At 34.6% G+C, this 18065-nt stretch overlaps 2 long non-coding RNA genes across 2 annotated transcripts in view; one reads left to right on the top strand and one right to left on the bottom strand.

Annotated features, from left to right (window-relative positions):
* Positions 1-18065, top strand: part of LOC143682895 (uncharacterized) — a 105901-nt gene that overhangs the window by 31059 nt on the left and 56777 nt on the right. The window lies entirely within an intron of this gene.
* On the bottom strand, positions 383-11265 carry LOC143685108 (uncharacterized). Its single transcript, XR_013176378.1, has 3 exons — positions 11184-11265; positions 10344-10440; positions 383-1365 (listed from the first exon to the last, which is right to left on the bottom strand). It is a non-coding gene; the product is annotated as an uncharacterized LOC143685108 (long non-coding RNA).

An 18065-nucleotide genomic window follows, 5' to 3' on the forward strand; every position in this document is an offset into this window, starting at 1 on the left:
CCTCCTCTTTATTTATATCTGGCTTCTCTGGACATCTGAGTTTGCCTCTATTGCTTCAGGAGGATCCAAAAGAAAAACATCATGAAAGGAAATTGGGCGTTGTGAGAGGAGGCCTGGCGGAGAGCCCTGAGGACGACAGAAATTAAGAGATTGGCAAGAAATTAGAAGACCAGAAAGAAGCCTGAGTAGCAGTATTTAAGTGGGAAGGTGACCAAGACAGGAGAAAATGGTTCACACTAACCAAGTGAAGAGGATTTTGAGGAAATAATTATTTTCTTCAACATAACCTTCTCATCTTACCTCCTTCATATCTTCATTCTTCATAAACAAAATATTGAAATCGTATTTGTGCTCATACCATCCTCTGATATGATCAAACCAACAGCTTCCTACAACTGTGGGAAAAATTAATATGCGATGAGACAAAGATGTTGCAGTTATTGCACAATAATTTTTCTTTTTAAGAGGCCTCAGAAAGGAAAATCCATCCCCTAATACTGCACATCCATACCTTTTTAATGGTTAGTGCCTGGAAGCAATTTCCTGATTTTTATAAGAGTACGCCCATAAAAGTTACTACATATGAAGGAAAGCAGCAATACAGAGATTAGGAAACCATAGACCAAATTTTGAAGCTTTCTTTAAGGTGAGATCTTTCCTTCTCCAATTTCCTGCACCTGAAAACACATCTCCATTTCTCCTCCTATTCTCTCTTCTAAAATCCCTGGATAGCACCGCTAACTGTCAACAAAAGGAGAGAAACTAAATATAATCTTCCAAACGGTTGAGAACCCCAGGTGCTCTCTCCACAAGCCTCTTGCACCAACCCCCGACTTCTTGGTGGTAAAATGAGAAGTTCCGCAGCTGCCTTATGAGGTCTACCAGAGGCCCAAAGCAGAGCAAACTAATTGTACCCACCATGAACATTAGCTGTTCTGGAACATACAGAGATATGGATCTAGAGCGTCTGAATGTTTATGATTCTTTTATAGTGTGGTAAAAATATTTCTGAAAAAAACATGCCTTTGCAATCATGACAACCTCTAAAGTGGCCCTGCTAAGAGTAGAAAGATCTTTGGGTGGCAGAATAAATTTATGGGCAGTAACCACCACTCATCTGCATCCCACCCTCTATCTCCCTTTTCCATTTCCTCCAAATGTCTTCTGTACACTTGAGAATTTGGCTAAATGGCAGAATTATCTCATAAACATATTGTGTGTTAAAGAAATTCATAGTTATCTCTTGCATCTAGAAACCATTTCATGAATTGTTCGAAATTCTCTGGAGCATTTAATATAAGCATCAAATTTGAAAAATGACAACAGGAGATCAAAATCCTGAGGGTTTCTATAGATGTAAACAATCTGCAGGGAGAATAAAGAAGTAGTTTTAACAATTTTTGGTTATCCTCCAGATTTTTATTAATACCTGAATAATATTTCATTATATGAATGAAATATTATATGTACTATCCATGGAAATTTAGGTAGTTATCAAGATTTTGCTAATACAAAGAGCATTGCAATCACACTTTATTCACATGACTTTTCATGTTTGACAGCATATTGGATAAATTCCTAGAAGCTAAATTATTTATTTGTGAAGTTGATAAATATTGCAAATTATGTCAGTTTAACCCCATGAGTATTATGTGATATTCAATTGATAGTCAAGATGGCATTGGATATCAGTGAGAAATGGGGAAACTATTCACCATTCAGTATTTGGGCAAATGGCCAGATATAAGTGAAACTAGACCTCTATTGCACATCATATTTAAAGATTAAGGGTTGATAAATGACAGCAAGACTTTGTTATATAAAATCATATTGTATATTGTATTTCTCTTCTTGGATCAGGGAAGGATTTCTTAAAGAAGAAAAAATTATTTAAAATAAAACAATAAATTTGGCTACATTAAAATTAAAGAAGTTATCCATCAAAATATACCATAAAGAAAGTCACAAAAAAGCAACAAAATGTGAGAGAAGAAACACACATAACGAATTATATATATCGAGCATATCAACAATAAAAAGAAAAACAGAGGAAATTAAGCAAAGTCACAGATTGTTCGCTAAAGGAGACATAATTATGATCAATAAACATAGGAAAGTGTGCTTAATAATAGTTGAACTATTATTTTATAATTGCCAGATTGGCAAAAATTAAGAAATCTGACAGGAAAAAGTACTGTAGGATAAGGAAAAATAAGCAGTAATGACATCAACTGGTATGACTGTACTCTTAAAAAAATCATCTTATAAGATTTAATATTTTTTTCTATGGTTTTTAAATTATATTCATGGGTGTGTATCGTAGGGAAGCTCGTGCAGTGTGAATGTGTACTCGGTACATGTTCAAGAATGTTCAAGCAGAATATGTCATAATAGCAAAATAGTCAATGAAGGAAAAGCACAAAAGTGATAAAATCATGGAGCTTGTAAAAGTATACAGCAGTGAAAATAGTATTGAAAATCACAAACAAACAAAACCTCAGAGAAATGGAGAATAAGTGACAATATAAATATAAAGTTAAATAAAATAAAGTCAAATGATTCAATATGAGAAGTAATAATTTTTTTGCAACATACAACAGAACAGGAATCTTTGTAAACTGAGTAACATAACAGAGTTACTTAGATGGCACAATCTGGTGAGTCTAAAGATTTTGACGTAGTAATAATCATAGTAGACTTATACACACCTAATTTCAGATAAAAGGATAGAAGGAAATGAATAATTCAAAAAACAAAATTAATTTCATATACCTCTGCATTGTTACCCCATGAAAATAATATACATAATTTTGTTATGTAGTCATGGAACATATTGAGAAATTCACCATTTTTTTTGTCATAAAACTTATGCATGAATTCCCCATATTAGAACTCCTACAATATTGTTATCTGATGATAGTGCCGTAATACTAAAATCATCATTGAAAAAGTAAAAATAAAACTATATAAAATTTGGAAACAAAAAGTGTTCAAAATAACTTGGACAAATTAGAAAATTAATACTGAGATTACATATTATTTAAATATTAACAAATTATATCTAAAGCTAGATTCAAAAGACTATCCATAGTTTTAAAATATTAATATTTTCAAAATAAATATTGGGAATAAATATATTATTTAATTAGAGGTGATAGGAAAATAAATGCAATGAAAGTATAAGGAAATAATTAAATAAAAGAGAGCATATATTAATGAAGTAAAAAATACTAATTTTTTTAAGGTAGTTCTTCAGAGGAAAAGGTAATAAAATAGAACAATTCTAATAATTTTTTTAAAATGTGAAAAAGAAAGACAATAAAAACTTACACCATTTTAAATGAATGAAAAAGAAAATCATACAATTAGCAGCAATTCATTAAATGATGAAAGAACAAGTCTTAAGTTTTTTGTTTTTCTAGATGAGATAGGAAAAATTAACTTTGAAAATAAAATTATAACAAATGCTTAGAGGAAGCAGCCAGCAAATAAACTGACCAGATGTATTTATAAGGGACTTTAACCAAATACACAAAACCAGTTAATCTATGAAAAACTACTCTAGAATTTAGAGAAATTTAAAAAGCCTTCAAGATTGTCATACAAGATGAGAATTACCTTGACAATGAGAATAAATAAAGATAGAATAATCATAAAAATTAGAGATAAATTTTTGAATAATTATAGATTAACAAAATTCTGCATAGAAATTAACAAAACACTTATGGCAGTGTGTAAAATTTTTCTAGTATCTATAAGCAAGTAAGATTTATTCTGGAAATAAAACATTATTAAGTTAATTAATGAATTCATTTCATTATAGATTATAGGGGAAAAAATACATGACATCTTCACAGTTGACAAAAAGTCATTTGATATGATTATACCTATTCTAAGATAAAGCATAAATAGAAGTAAATCCCCAATTAATTTAAGAATGGAAAAATAATTCTCAGCATTATTTACATAAGAATTCAATAGCAGAACAAAACAACGAACATAAAAAAATACTTTACTGAACATTCTCAAGAATCAAGGATGAGAGAAGATTATTATCAATCATTTCTATTAATCAATTTTTTCACAGATTTTTTTTAGGTAACAATAGAAAAATTAAGTATAAATATTAAAATGTAAAAATAAATCAAATTTATTATCATTTTAGGCTGATGAAATAAATCTGAGAGAATAAAAGGAAAATTAATAAAACTAATAAAAGAGTTTAAGGGGACTAGATATAGTAGAGTAAGAAAACCAATGTCTTTTTCTTTACAACAGCAATAATTAAATAGAAAAGAAAATAGAGATAAAAATTCTAATTCATAATTGCAATTTAAAAATAAACAAAAAACTAGGAGTTAACTTAGTTAAAATGTGAGTAAGCAGTATATGAAGAACAATGTGTAACTTATTTGAAGGACACAAATATAGACCTGATTAAAACATAGATCCATGAGTGACACTGGATGGAATGTTAAGAGTATTGCAAGGCTAATGATTGTCTCAGAAGTAACCTTTATAATTAATCAATTCAAAACAACATCTGAAAGTTATTAGGGGAATTAACATATTAGGAAATGAAGTCGATGGAGGATTGACTTATGAGATAGGAAAACATTTAAATGATGGTATGTTGAAAGTACTGAAGAAATGGCCTGGTTTAGTCCTGTCAGAATTTTTTTTGGAATAAAAAATGCAGAATCAGAAAGGAGAAACTGGGAAACTTACTATATCCAAATGTAGTCTTCAAAATAATGGGGAAAAAGTGGAATGCTTCAATAAATTATGTTAGGTAACTTTGGGCCAAGATAGTGCAATATTCATACTTCATATCACATATAATATCAGATATAATTTATAATTGTAAAAAATAAAAGCATAAACTAATTAGAAAAAGCCTTGATAGTATTTGCATGATCTTTGTAGTGGCGAAATCTTTTCTTAGCAAAACAAAAAGAGCCAGAGGCCAAGAAGCAAAGATTAACAGAGTGGTTACATAATATTAAAAGCTTTCAAAAATTTTAAAGTTAAGCCATTAATTGGGAAAATATTTGTACCATGTAAATCCTTCTACAAAACATTAAATAAGAGACTGTTCTAGTTTGCTAGCTGCCAGAATGCAACACACCAGAGACGGATTGGCTTTTAATAAAAGGGGATTTATTTTGTTGGTTCTTCAGAGGAAAGGCAGCTAACTTTCCACTGAGGTTCTTTCTTACGTGGAAGGCACAGAATGGTCTCTGCTGGTCTTCTCTCCAGGCCCCTGGGTTCCAACAACTTTCCCCGGGGTGACTTCTTTCTGTATCTCCAAAGGCCTGGGCTGAGATGCAAGTGCTGAGATGAGGAATGCCGAGCTGCTTAGCAGTGCTACGTTGCAATCTCTCATTGAAGCACCAGCCAATTAAGTCAAACATCACTCATTGCAGCAGACACGCCTCCTAGCTGACTGCAGATGTAATTGGCAACAGATGAGGTTCACGTACGGTTGGCTTATATCTGCAGCAACAAGACTAGGTATGCTCACCTGGCCAAGTTGACAACTGAATCTAAATAACACAGAGACAAATTAAAGAAAACTAAGCAAAGAATATAAAAGGTATTTATAGGCCTAAAGTTACACCAAAAATACTCAATTTCATTAAAATCAAAAGCAAATTATTCAAGAATAAGATTTTTTTTAACCTGCACATTAGCAGAGATTGATAATTCCATTCATTGGTGAGTCCATGAGGAAAGAAGCATTCCTACATGCTGTTTAATGAAATATGTTAATACACTATAGAAGGCAAATAGATAACACCTACCAACATATAAAATATTTGGACACTTTCTCTTGAAAATTCCACTTTTAGACATATTTCACCAGAATTATAAAGTGCAAATACATATAAGAATGTTTATTACAATATAACATACACATTTGCTGAAAGATATCTTTCCATCAATACAATTAAATATTGGACAGCTATACAATAAAATGCTGTTTAAGAAAAATGGAGTTTACTGTGCTGACATGACAGGTTTTTTTTGCTATAGATGATATAATTAAATTGCAAAATAATGTATATGGGGGCCCAGTATATGCATATACTTATAATTCCATACCTAATTAATATAAACATACTCATCACGTTAAAAAATAGATGTAAGGTATAAGTGGGTGTCAGGGTGGTTCAGTGGTAGAATTCTCATCTATCATGCAGGAGACCGGGTTTGATTCCCAGTCCATACACTTCCCCAAAAACAAGCCAACAAAAAACAAGCAAAAATTCAACAGATGGTGCTGCAATAATAGGATACTCACATAGAAGAATAATGAAATGTGACCCTGTCATACAGCATATATATATTTATGAATGACCATATCATAACAATACAATAAGCACAACATTTGAAAGACTTTAGATCAGTGGAGCCAAGAACAAGACATGGAGATGAGACAAAAAATTATTTCTATGATGTACTTTGGCTTTTTTGTTCTTGAGACCTCTCAGTGCTAAATAATGTGGGAGGTGGGAAGTGAGGATGCGAGGTGATGGTGTCTTGCTAAAGTCCACTTTGCGTATATCGTATTCCAGGAAGGGGGCTCTGCAAAGGGTATCCACATTCTCAGTTCTGTTATGATGTCCCTCAAAATAAATCAAGCTTAGTATCTGCTGAATCCAGATGATACCTGTCAAGATGAATAACCTTGTTTTCAACTCTGAATTAATTTCTAAAGATTAATTTCAACAATAATACCATCCATTTTAAAATCATTAGGAGATTTTTTTTCTTTTTATCTTTTCTAAGTACGCCTGTTAATTTGACCAGGTTTTTTTTGTTGTTTGTTTCTGTTTCACATAAAACTGAATAAAGATTAAATCAAGGACTAATAGTTCCTTTTTCACTTTGAAGAGTTATGGGTATTCTGACTCCATGATAGTGGTGATTCAGGTTAATTCTTTGGCTCCTTCTTGCTGTTTCTTGTACTACATGTAAGGTCCCTTTCTACCATCTTCTTTGACTATGCCTGCTTAATTTCTATTCTCAGAAATGTACCTTTTAAAAATATACCTCAAGGCCCAGATGCCTCTCCAAAACAATATGATAATATGTTCAATTTCTCCCTCATCTCTGCTACTCAACATTTTCAGGTTTCTACATTTTGTAGGTTTTTCTTTTCTTTACTACCAAATGCCCAGAGAAAGTCTTTGACTTCCCATTACACATTAGGGGAAGGTGGGAAGAAAAAATGGCAGATCTTATTGACCCTCAGTTTCTTAACCAATCAATCCTGCTCATTAGCTATGAAGGGATTTGGGAAACTCATGTCAGTGTTTTGAATAATGTTATTTCCATTTAAATGAGCCTAGATGTGATCAAATATAATGGCACTAAGGTTTGGTTTTATTTAAAAGAATTGGTCATGCCAGGCTCCTATTTTCCATCTATATTAGTTTGTTCAGTTGATGGAATACAATATACCAGAAACGAAATGGCTTTTAAAAAAAGGATTTAATAAGTTGTAAGTTTATAGTTCTAAGCCTATGAAAATGTTCAAATTGGGCAGGCCACAGTGGCTGAGCACGTAGAGTCTTGCCTGCCATGCTGAAGACCCGGGTTCAATTCCCAGTGCCTGCCCACACACACACACACACACACAAAAGTCCAAACTAAGTCATCCAGGAAAAGGTACCTTAATTCAAGATACAATGACTTGGGAATGCACGTGACTGGCATCTGTTGGTCCTTGTTCCTGGTTCCATTGCTACCAGCTTCTGATGCCAATGGTTTCCTTTCTAGTTGTCTGTGGGCACTTACTTAGTTAGCTGCTCTGGGAAAAAACTCTGGGTTTCATCACTTAACTTAGCACCTGCCAGGGCTGGAGATTTATCCTCTTCAGTTTCTGGCTATTTCTGTGTCCTTGCTTAGCACCCAGGCTGTTTCTGTCTTGATTCCCAATGTCACATCAGCTCTACTCTGTCAGCTCTGCTCTCTCCAAAATGTTTCCTCTTTTAAAGGACTCCAGTGACTAATCAAGTCCCACCTGGAATAGATAGAGTCACATCTCCATCAATCAAAATGTCCCACCCAAAATTGGGCATGCTATATCTCTGTGGGGATAATTTAATTAAAAGTAAGTGCCCAACAGTATTGAATCAGGATTAAAAGAAACAGCTGCTCCCACAAGATTGAGTTAAAACAGGGCTTTTCTGGGGTATATAATAGATTTAAACCAGCACACCTCAGAATTGACACTATTCATACTTTGAAAATGGTCTTATTATCTAGAGATTTGAGTTTTATGTAATTGTTTCTGATTGTAAGTGGTTGTTTAAGTGTAGGCTAGGCTGTTTTTGATATGTAAAGACACTATATAAATATATATATATCTATTAAAAATCCAGAATGGAGAATGACAACAGGTGGCTTCATTTCTCAAATTTACCAGATTTTGGATATGCGATTATGAAGACATCATTATCTCTAATTTCAAAATCATCTAGATTTTCTAATAGGTCAATATCAACTAAAGAAGGTTCAAAATCATAACCTTTAAAGCTCAAGAAATATGTGTCAATGTCATCCATGATTGTTGACCTACAAATAAAAATAGATGAAATTCTTTTCAATATTTATTAGTTTCTAATAATGAATAATACTTATAGAGTACTTCATATAGGCTAGGCATCTCTTAAATGTCTTATATGTGTCAATTCATTTACCATAGTAAACAGCTTACATATGTATGTACATATGTATATTAATCATTTAATCTTCACAGCAACCCAAACAAGCAGGTATTGTTTTTATCACTGTTTTGAAAATGGAGAAACTGACATGGTAAGAGTTTAAACAGCATTCCTGGAAATGCCATGAAAGACATGTTACCATGATTCTGAACATAAAGATGAAGAAACTAAGGCACAGAAAGGTTAAGCAAATTCCTTCAGCTAGCACAGCATAGTGCCAAGATGCTTTTAATCAGTTTACTATGAGGAGTCTCAGTATTTTACAATGTAAACAATAAAAGTAATCATTCTTTCATCAACATGCTTTTTTCTTTGGGGGGGTGCACAGTACAGTATTCGAACCCAGGTCTTCCACATGGAAGGTGAGCATTCTACCACTGAACCATCTGTGCACCCCATCAATAGACATTTCGTTTCTGATTTTCCCTAGAACATGAATAATCTGCTGCATCTGAAGGAAGCTTCTGAGGCTTTGGGATATGTTATACCATTTCAAGTGACTGTAGAAATTTTTCTAAACAAGTAATAACGTTTTATTTTGTAAATGTTGCCTTTATGGTTTTAAGATATTAAATGGTAATTGTTATAATAATATACAGTAGGAGATTTTTAAATCAGAAATCTAACATAAATCTAAATGAGAAAGGTAAAAAAAAAAAAAAAAGGAAACAAATAGCTAAAGACACATCGGCCCAAAACAGACCCATTAAGCATTATTATTTATGCCTGAGATGTCTATTGTTAAATGTTGAAGATGAGGAGCTTTCTACTGGTTTGAAAGGATGTATGTCCCCTAGAAAAGCCATGTTTTACTCTAAATCCCATTTCATAAAGGCAGAATAATCCCCATTCAATACTGTATGTTTGAAACTAATCAGATCATCTCCCTGGAGATGTGATTTAATCAAGAGTGGTTGTTAAGCCGGATTAGGTGATGACATGTCTCCACCCATTTGGGTGGTTTTGATAAGTTTCTGGAATCCTATAAAAGAGGAAACATTTTGGAGAATGGAGATTCAAAGAGAGCAGAGAATGCTGCAGCACCATAAAGCAGAGAGTCCATCAGCCAGCGCTTTGAAGATGAAGAAGGGAAATGTCTCCTAGGGAACTTCATGAAACAGGAAGGCAGGAGAGAAAGCTAGCAGATGATACTGTGTTCACCATGTGCCCTTCCAGCTGAGAGAGAAACCGTGACTGTGTTCACCATGAGCCTCCTCACTTAAGAGAGATACCCTGAACTTCATTGGCCTTCTTGAACCAAGGAATCTTTCCCTGGATGCCTTTGATTGGACATTTCTGTAGACTTGTTTTAACTGGGACATTTTCTCAGCCTTAAAACTGTAAATTAGAAACTTATTAAATTCCCTATTTTAAAAGCCATTCTGTTTCTGGTGTATTGCATTCAGGCAGCTAGCAAACTAGAATAAGATCCTAGGAGTTCTGATAACATTATTAGATTTAAGAACAACTGCCCTATAATTCAGTTATTTACTTTTTTAAATTTTTGTGCACACCAAGATAATAAATTGTCAAAAAACTTTATTTATGGCTTTGTCTAATTTGTATCCTAAGAAGCATATTTAATTCCTTTACAAAAGTCTAACTTACCTAATCAATAAAGTGAAGTCAGAGATTTCTGTTTTGCAGAGTAAGAGTATAAAATGACTTGTGTTAAAATAATCTGGGTTTCTCATGGTTCTGGGCCCTATAGTAGATAAGCAGAATCAGAATTTCTGGAGAGTGGGGCCAGGAAATCTTCATTTTAACAACAGAGGAAACTCTGCTACTCACACTGAAACCCAAAGTAGTACTAAAGTGTCCTGATTTCAAAAGAAATTTTATCTCAACCTCTAGAAGAGAATTTGTGGTTTATGGAGTGTTACTTGACTCCAATTAAGAAACACATGCTATAAGAGTAGAATTTTGCTTTCTTCACTGCAAGTTGAGTTGAGGTAACATGAACTATGGATAATTGGGGTAGAATATCCTGGCTGACAAATCACAAAAATGGTTTCAATAGGAGTAGAAGGAGAGTTATCTTGACATTGGGATCACAAATTTTCCAGGAAGCACCTTGGAGAACTCAATTTTGGTGGATGGTGAGGGAGAATTTGCCCTGCATAACATGGGAAAATGGAGAAGTTCATAAGTAGGAGACAGAGTTAATGAGAAAGACAAAGACTAAAATGTGACTTTCTTATTGACACACTATCTAGCCCTCTAGAGAACTGTGTACAGACACTGCAAAAGACACTGTGTTCCCTGAGGAACACAGGAGGAAGAGATTGCATAGAGAGACAGGATGTCTTGTTACTCCCTTCTACGTTTTCACTGACTCCTAAAGAAAAGGAGGGGAGCAGGAATTCAGGAGATATAACTAAGTCTATTTGTTACACTGAAGACAGACTGACTTGACAGAGGGTCTAGGTCCACCCTGGGAGAACTCACTGTTGAAGATCAGCTGATGAAGCAAAATCCGCCTCTGACACAATTGTAGGGTTCGAGGGTAGACCTGTTGCTGAGAAATAAGTATTTCCCACCAAATTAGTTTTGGCCAATGAGAAGCGTTCTGGGGAATCAATGATTGGCTGTGCTTGTTTGACATCTGAGGGCAATTTAAGCTCTTGTGGGTTTGTTGACATTAGGAAACGAATGTCATGTTACTCCAGGGACATGAGAGTCCTAAAGTCTATTGAAAAAAATGAAAAGAGAACTGTGAGTAAACAGTAGTAACATTTAGCGAACCTTGGCAATTACGAAACTGACAACAAGGTGTATTTTAAAGCTACAGTAATATCTCTTGGGCCCTTCATTATTGGACATGAGGAAGGGTTAATAATAACCTTTAGTTCTAGCTTCATGAGCTGATGTTCATACCTAGACTGCTCCCACAGTCTTGGTGTACTTTGTTCTACTCTAAATAGCACAACACTTATTTATTTATACTGCCTATGGCTATAGAAGGTCCCAGAGGCCTGGAAATTCACTAAGCATTTACATTCCTTATGCAAAGCTCAGGGTTGTCTTTCCTAAATCATGCCTGTCGTCTGCTGATGTATTCATAGATGCAGATATTATGGATAAAATTTCATCAGTTGTTTTTCGCATTCTAAAATAATTGTCATTTGTCTATAGTCTCTCCAAACACTCCTCACCCATTTTTAATTATTTCTTGTCTACATAAAGTGCCCTTTGCTAATGATTCTCAGGTTTCCACTGAATAGTAAAATTATCCTAGAGGAGATTATTAATCCACTCAGTATACAAATCTTTACTTGTAAGGAAATAGGTTTTAATCTGAGAGTAATTTCAACTTTTAAATGTTCACCCTGTATCTTGTTTCTCACAGTAATTGTAAATGAAGACAATAATCCATTCTGTAAGGGTTATATATCCTAGAGAGTAGAGAACAGTGGTGGTGGATTATTTAGTAAAATGAATAGCTCAAACGTAATTTCTGATTTCATAACATGAAATTTCATTGAGCAAATATTTTTAGAGGCCTTTGAGATGCTTGAGATCTTTTCTTTGATTTCTCTCCCTTACTTTCCTTCTTCCTTCCTCCCACCTTCACTCTCTGTTTACCAATCTACCTCCTTTTTCTTCTCTTTTTTTCAACTTCTGATTATCAGCCATGAAACTTCTGGACCAATTGTCATTGGCATCAGAGTGAGTAAGTCAGCACCACACGTGTGGCCTTAAAGCAAAATGAAAAAGCTACCAAAACAATGGTTTTATTTGCTGTTTATCCATACCACACAGTAACATAGTGTGCATCAGTAAGATAATGTCCATTGCAGCTAAGAATATTACTAGTCTTCTGGTGTGCTGGTTTGAAATGTTGTGTGTACCCTAGAAAAGCCATGTTTTAATCCTAATCCTATGTTGTAAAGGCAGCTGTTTTTTCTAATCCCTATTCAGTATTGTATGCTTGAAACTGTAATTAGATCATCTCCCTGGAAATGTGATTTAATCAAGACTGTCCTTTAAACTGGATTAAGTAGAGGTATGACTCCACACATTTGGGTGGGTCTTGATTAGTTTCTGAAGTCCTGTAAAAGAGGAAACATTTTGGAGAATGAAAGAAATTCAGAGAGAGCAGAGAATGCTGTAGCACCACGAAGCAGAGAGTCCACTAGCCAGTGATTTGGAGATGAAGAAGGAAATTACCTCCTGGGGAGCTTCATGAAACAGAAAACCAGGAGAGAAAATAGCAGATAACACCGTGCTTGACATGTGCCCTTTCAGCCGAGAGAGAAACCTTGACAGGGTTCGCCATGCGCCTTCTCACTTGAGAGACAGACCCTGAACTTCATTGGCACTCTTGAAACAAGGTATCTTTCCCTGGATTTCTTTGACTGGACATTTCTTTAGACTTGTTTTAATTGGGAAATTATCTCGGCCTTAGAACTGTAAACTAGCAACTTATTAAATTCCCCTTTTTAAAAGCCATTCCATTTCTGGTATATTGCATTCTGGCAGCTAGCAAACTAGAACATCTGGTTTCCATGGCTTTTCCAATGCTTAGTGAAAGTGTGGAATTCTAAGATATGGGAGAGGCCCCTTATTTAAATAATGCTCTGCCCGAAATATTAACGAAGGGCAAAAAAGAAGAGAGAATTCGGAAAACCCAGTGTAATTGTGATACAATGAAACGTTCTTTTTCCCCACTCCACAGGGTTAGTTCATCTCATCTTTTTATATCTTTTAAATGCTCAAAGAATGAAGACATTGAGAGGATATCACATCACATCATTTCATATTTCCTAATCTGTCTAATGATGGAACATAAAAGCAATGACAAAGCAGAAGCACTGATCAAGACTGAAGCCCAGATTCTGGCTTCTAGATGCCCTTCTCCATTTAGAGGAGCCAATACAAATGGCTGATTGCAGAGTTGGGGCAGGGAGAGTACGATTGCGCCTGGGCCATCTAGTTGTACCAGAATGTTAGAAAGTGCTCAGAGAATCCTGGAGACATTTCCAAAGGACATGAAACCAGTTTAGAAGGACTGCAACTGACCAATATAGAGATGACTTAATATTAAAAAGCATAATGACAGCATGAATTATAACCCCTGAGTAACATAAGGAAAAATGAGTCTATAACAAGAGCAGGCAAACACATTTGGTCAAGGGCCAGAAAGTTCATGTTTTAGGTTTTCAGGTCAACAGGTCAAAGGCTAATCAAAGATTCTTGTAAGTACTTGTATAACAAGAAAAAGGACACATTTCCACAAATTTTTATTTAAAAATTCAAAATATATTAATAATTATAAATAATTTTTGTCATACATGTCTATGAAAGAGAGGAATAGATTTGCTGTGGGGGGCCTAATACCATTAGACAAGATTATTTTTACTGCATGCATTACCTTAGTAGCTTTAATCAAACCCAATTTAATTAATTCATAATTGGTAAATGAATTAATTTACTTGGCTAACAAAGAAACCACTCTGAAAGTTATTTGCTGCAACCTCATTTGCATATTATGCTTTAATGGAGAAGTTCTGCTATGATAAGATATTCTGGAATAAATTTTCTACATTCTCTATCCATTTCTTTCCAATGAGTTAGGAATATTTGGGGGAAGGCTTAGTCTGGTAAGATTAATGTATACTGTATTTTTTTTTGGCACATCTAAATGTCATTGAATAAACATAAGGTTTGGCTATTTTGTTCAATAACAAAATAATCCACACTACACTGTCCCATAAAAGCGTGACATTCAAAAACCATTTTCTCTGCTTACCTTGTTTTTACATGGAGGGTATATCCTAGCATTAGAAAATAAAATTGTGGTAAGGCAAAACATATGGCACTGAAACACTGTTGAATTAGTTGTAAGGACATCATCCTGATTTGTAATGGGACAAACAGCAGTACACATTAATGAAAGGGTAGAATGCTCCATATAGTCTCTGTCTTTTCTTGTTGCAACTACTCAACTCTGCCTTGGTAGTGCAAAAGCAGCCATAAGAAACTTGTAAATGAATAAAGATACCTGCATTCCAAAAAATTTCATTTGTTAACACTATCAATTGTATTTCATATAATATTCCTGTCTCATGGTTTAGTTTTCTAAATGCTGTCAGATTGCATTATACCAGAAATGAAACACTTTTTAAAAGGAAATGTATTAAGACACAGTTCTAAGGCCATAGACATGTCCTAATTAAGACATACAGAGACAGATATCTTGACTAAGGGAAGGCCAATCTCTGTCACGTGGCAAGACACATAGGAACATCTGCTGAACTCACATTTCCAAACATCTGTGTCTAAGCATGTACTCTCTCTGTCAGCACTCCAAGCATCTGTAAATGTCTGTTGGCTCTGAAGCAACTCCAAAATATCTCTCCCCTTCAAGGACTTCAGTAAATTAACCAAGGTCCAAACTTGAATGGACAGAGCCACATCTCCATCTAATATAAGAGTCACGCCCATAGTTGGGTATACTGCATCTCCATGGAAATAGTCTAATCAATGGTTCCATCCTAAACAATAGGTCTGGCTCCACAAGATATGAGCATTATTGAAAGGAAATGTCTTTTCTGTCGTATGTAATAGTTTCAAATTGGCACATCTCACAAGATTCTATTCTTTTAATTATCCTTCAAGTAATTAAAATTACAAAAACCTTTGAACACGACTTATTCAAAAACAGGAAATGAGTAGGATTTGGCTCAGAGCATCATTTGCCAATGCCCACTCTATGTTGATTTAAATAGATGAGAAGAGAAATTTCTCCCTTAAACTTAAATATGAAGTAATAAAAAGAGAAGATATGATGGAATGAAAGCCACCAATGGATGTTAATAATAGTGAGTGTAAGTGTCAGTAGTAAACACTATATATCCTCACAAAATATTTCTACATAACCATTTCTGTTTGCTAAAGCTACCAGAATCCAAAATACCATAAATGGATTGGTTTTCATAAAGGGGATCTATTGGTTACAAGATACACTTTTAAGGCAATGAAAATGTCCAGGTTAAGGCACCAAAAAGAAGACGTCTTCTTGGAAGAAAGGCAGCTGGCATTCTGGTTCCTCGGTCACATGGAGGGAACAGGGCAATGTCTGCTGTCCTTCTCTCATGGCTTCTGGTTTCAAGTGGGTCTCTCAACTCTTACAGGCCCTTCTGGACTCTTTTTCCTTCTGCATTTCCAAATGCCTGTGTTCTCTCTAAAATGTCCCCCTCTTAAAGAACACCAGTAATTGATTAAGACCCATCTTGAATGGGTAAAGGCACATCTCCATGGAAACAACCTACTCAAAAGGTTCCACCCACAACTGGGTGGATCATATCACCATGGAAACAACCTAATCATAAAGTTCCATCCAATAATGGGTCTTTTCTCACATTTTCTTGCTCTTCATAATTTTATGTTATGAACTTTATGGGTGATCAATTATTTTTTATTTTAAATAATTTTTTTGTGTTTAAGAAAATCTTTCCTGATCCAAGATCAGAAAGGCATTCTACAATATGTTCTTATATGACAAATCTTGCTGTCTTATTTCAGTCCTTAAACTTTAAATATGTTGTGTGATAGAGAACCATTTTCCTTTTTTCCATATATATATAACCATTTGCCTAAAAGTTGTCTGTTGAATAGTTTCTTCTTTCTTTGCTGCTATCCAGTGGCATCTTGACTGTAAATTGAATACCACAAAATTCTCATGAAGGGTACTGCCACCACTAATACGGAAGGCAATTTGCAGTATTTATCAAATTTACAACTGAATAATTTCTAGGAATTTATCCAATATGCTGTCACACATGTGAAATGTCATGTGAATAAGGTCATGATTGTAATGCTCTTTGTCATAGCAAAATGTTGATAATAATCTAAATTTCCATGGATAGCAGACAGGATAAATAACTTTCATTCATATAATGTAATATTATTCAGTTGTTAAAAAATCTGAGAGGATAACCAAAATGCAGATTGTTTACATCTACAAAAATCCTAAGGACATTTTGAACTCATCAATTTTTAAATTTGGTGATTACATTGCAAGTTCCAGAGAATTTAGAACAATGCACAAAATAGTTTCTAGATGGAAATGATAAATATGAATTTATGTATCAAACAGCATGTTTATGAGATCATGTTGCCATTTACCCAAATCCAGTTCAGGGAATATATTTTGAGGAAATGGAGAAGGGGGTAATAGAAGGAAGAATGCATGCAGATGAGTGGTTACTATTGTCCATCAATTTACTCTATCTTCATCTTCTATCCCTGCCAGGATTACTTTAGAGGTTGTCAAGGTTGCAAAGGCATATTTTTTAGGAAATATTTTTACCAGACTATAAAAGAATTATAAACATTCTAGCCATTCAGATGATCTAGATCCGTATCTTTATATGTTCCAGAACAGCTCATGTTCATGGTGAGTGTAGTTACATGGTGGGTGTAGTTAGTGTGCCCTGCTATGGGCAGCTGTGGAAATTCTCATTTCACCACTGAGGAGGGTGGGTTGGTGCAAGAGTCTTGTGGAGTATGCACTTGGGGCTCTCACACATTTAGAAGACTATACTTAATTTTCTGTCCTTTTGTTGGCAGCTAATGTTGCTAGAATAGAGAAAAGTGTTTTAGAATAGAGAATAGGAGGAAACTAGAGACCTGTTTTCAGGTGGAGGATGTAGGAGAAGGAAAGTTCTCACCTTAAAGAAATCTTCAAAATTTGATCTCTGCTTTCCTCATCTCGTGTATTGCTATTTTCTTACATACATAGAGTGACTTTCCTAAGCCCCCCAGGAAATTGTTTTCCGAGGCACTAACAATTTGTTTTAGTTTGCTAAGACTTCTGGAATGCAATACTCCTGAGGTGGATTGGCTTTTATAAAGGGCATTTAATTAGTTATATATAATATATATATATCTGTGTGTATATATATATACATAAATGTATATATATATATATTAATATATATATATATAAACAGTTCTTCTGAGGAAAGGTAGGAGGCTGTGATCCTATTTCCTCTGTCATGTGGGTAGGCACATGGTGATGTGTGCCGGGCTTCCATCCTAGCTTCTGGGTTCAGTTTTTCCTGGGGTGGTTCCTTTCTGCATCTCCAAATGTCTGGGTCTGAGCTGCTCAGCTCTCTCCTGATCTCTCTTTTAAGCCTCTAGGTAATTAAATTAGACATCACTCTTTGTGCAAGACACTTCCTTAGCCAACAGCAGATGTTATCAGCCATAGATGAATTTCACATATGATGATTTCAGTCCATAGTAACAGAACAACTGGCCACCATCACCTGGGCTAGTTGACCCCTGAACCTAATTGCTACACCACAGGAAATGATATGGATG

This window comes from Tamandua tetradactyla, chromosome 5 (assembly GCF_023851605.1).
Source record: "Tamandua tetradactyla isolate mTamTet1 chromosome 5, mTamTet1.pri, whole genome shotgun sequence".
NCBI lineage: Eukaryota > Metazoa > Chordata > Mammalia > Pilosa > Myrmecophagidae > Tamandua > Tamandua tetradactyla.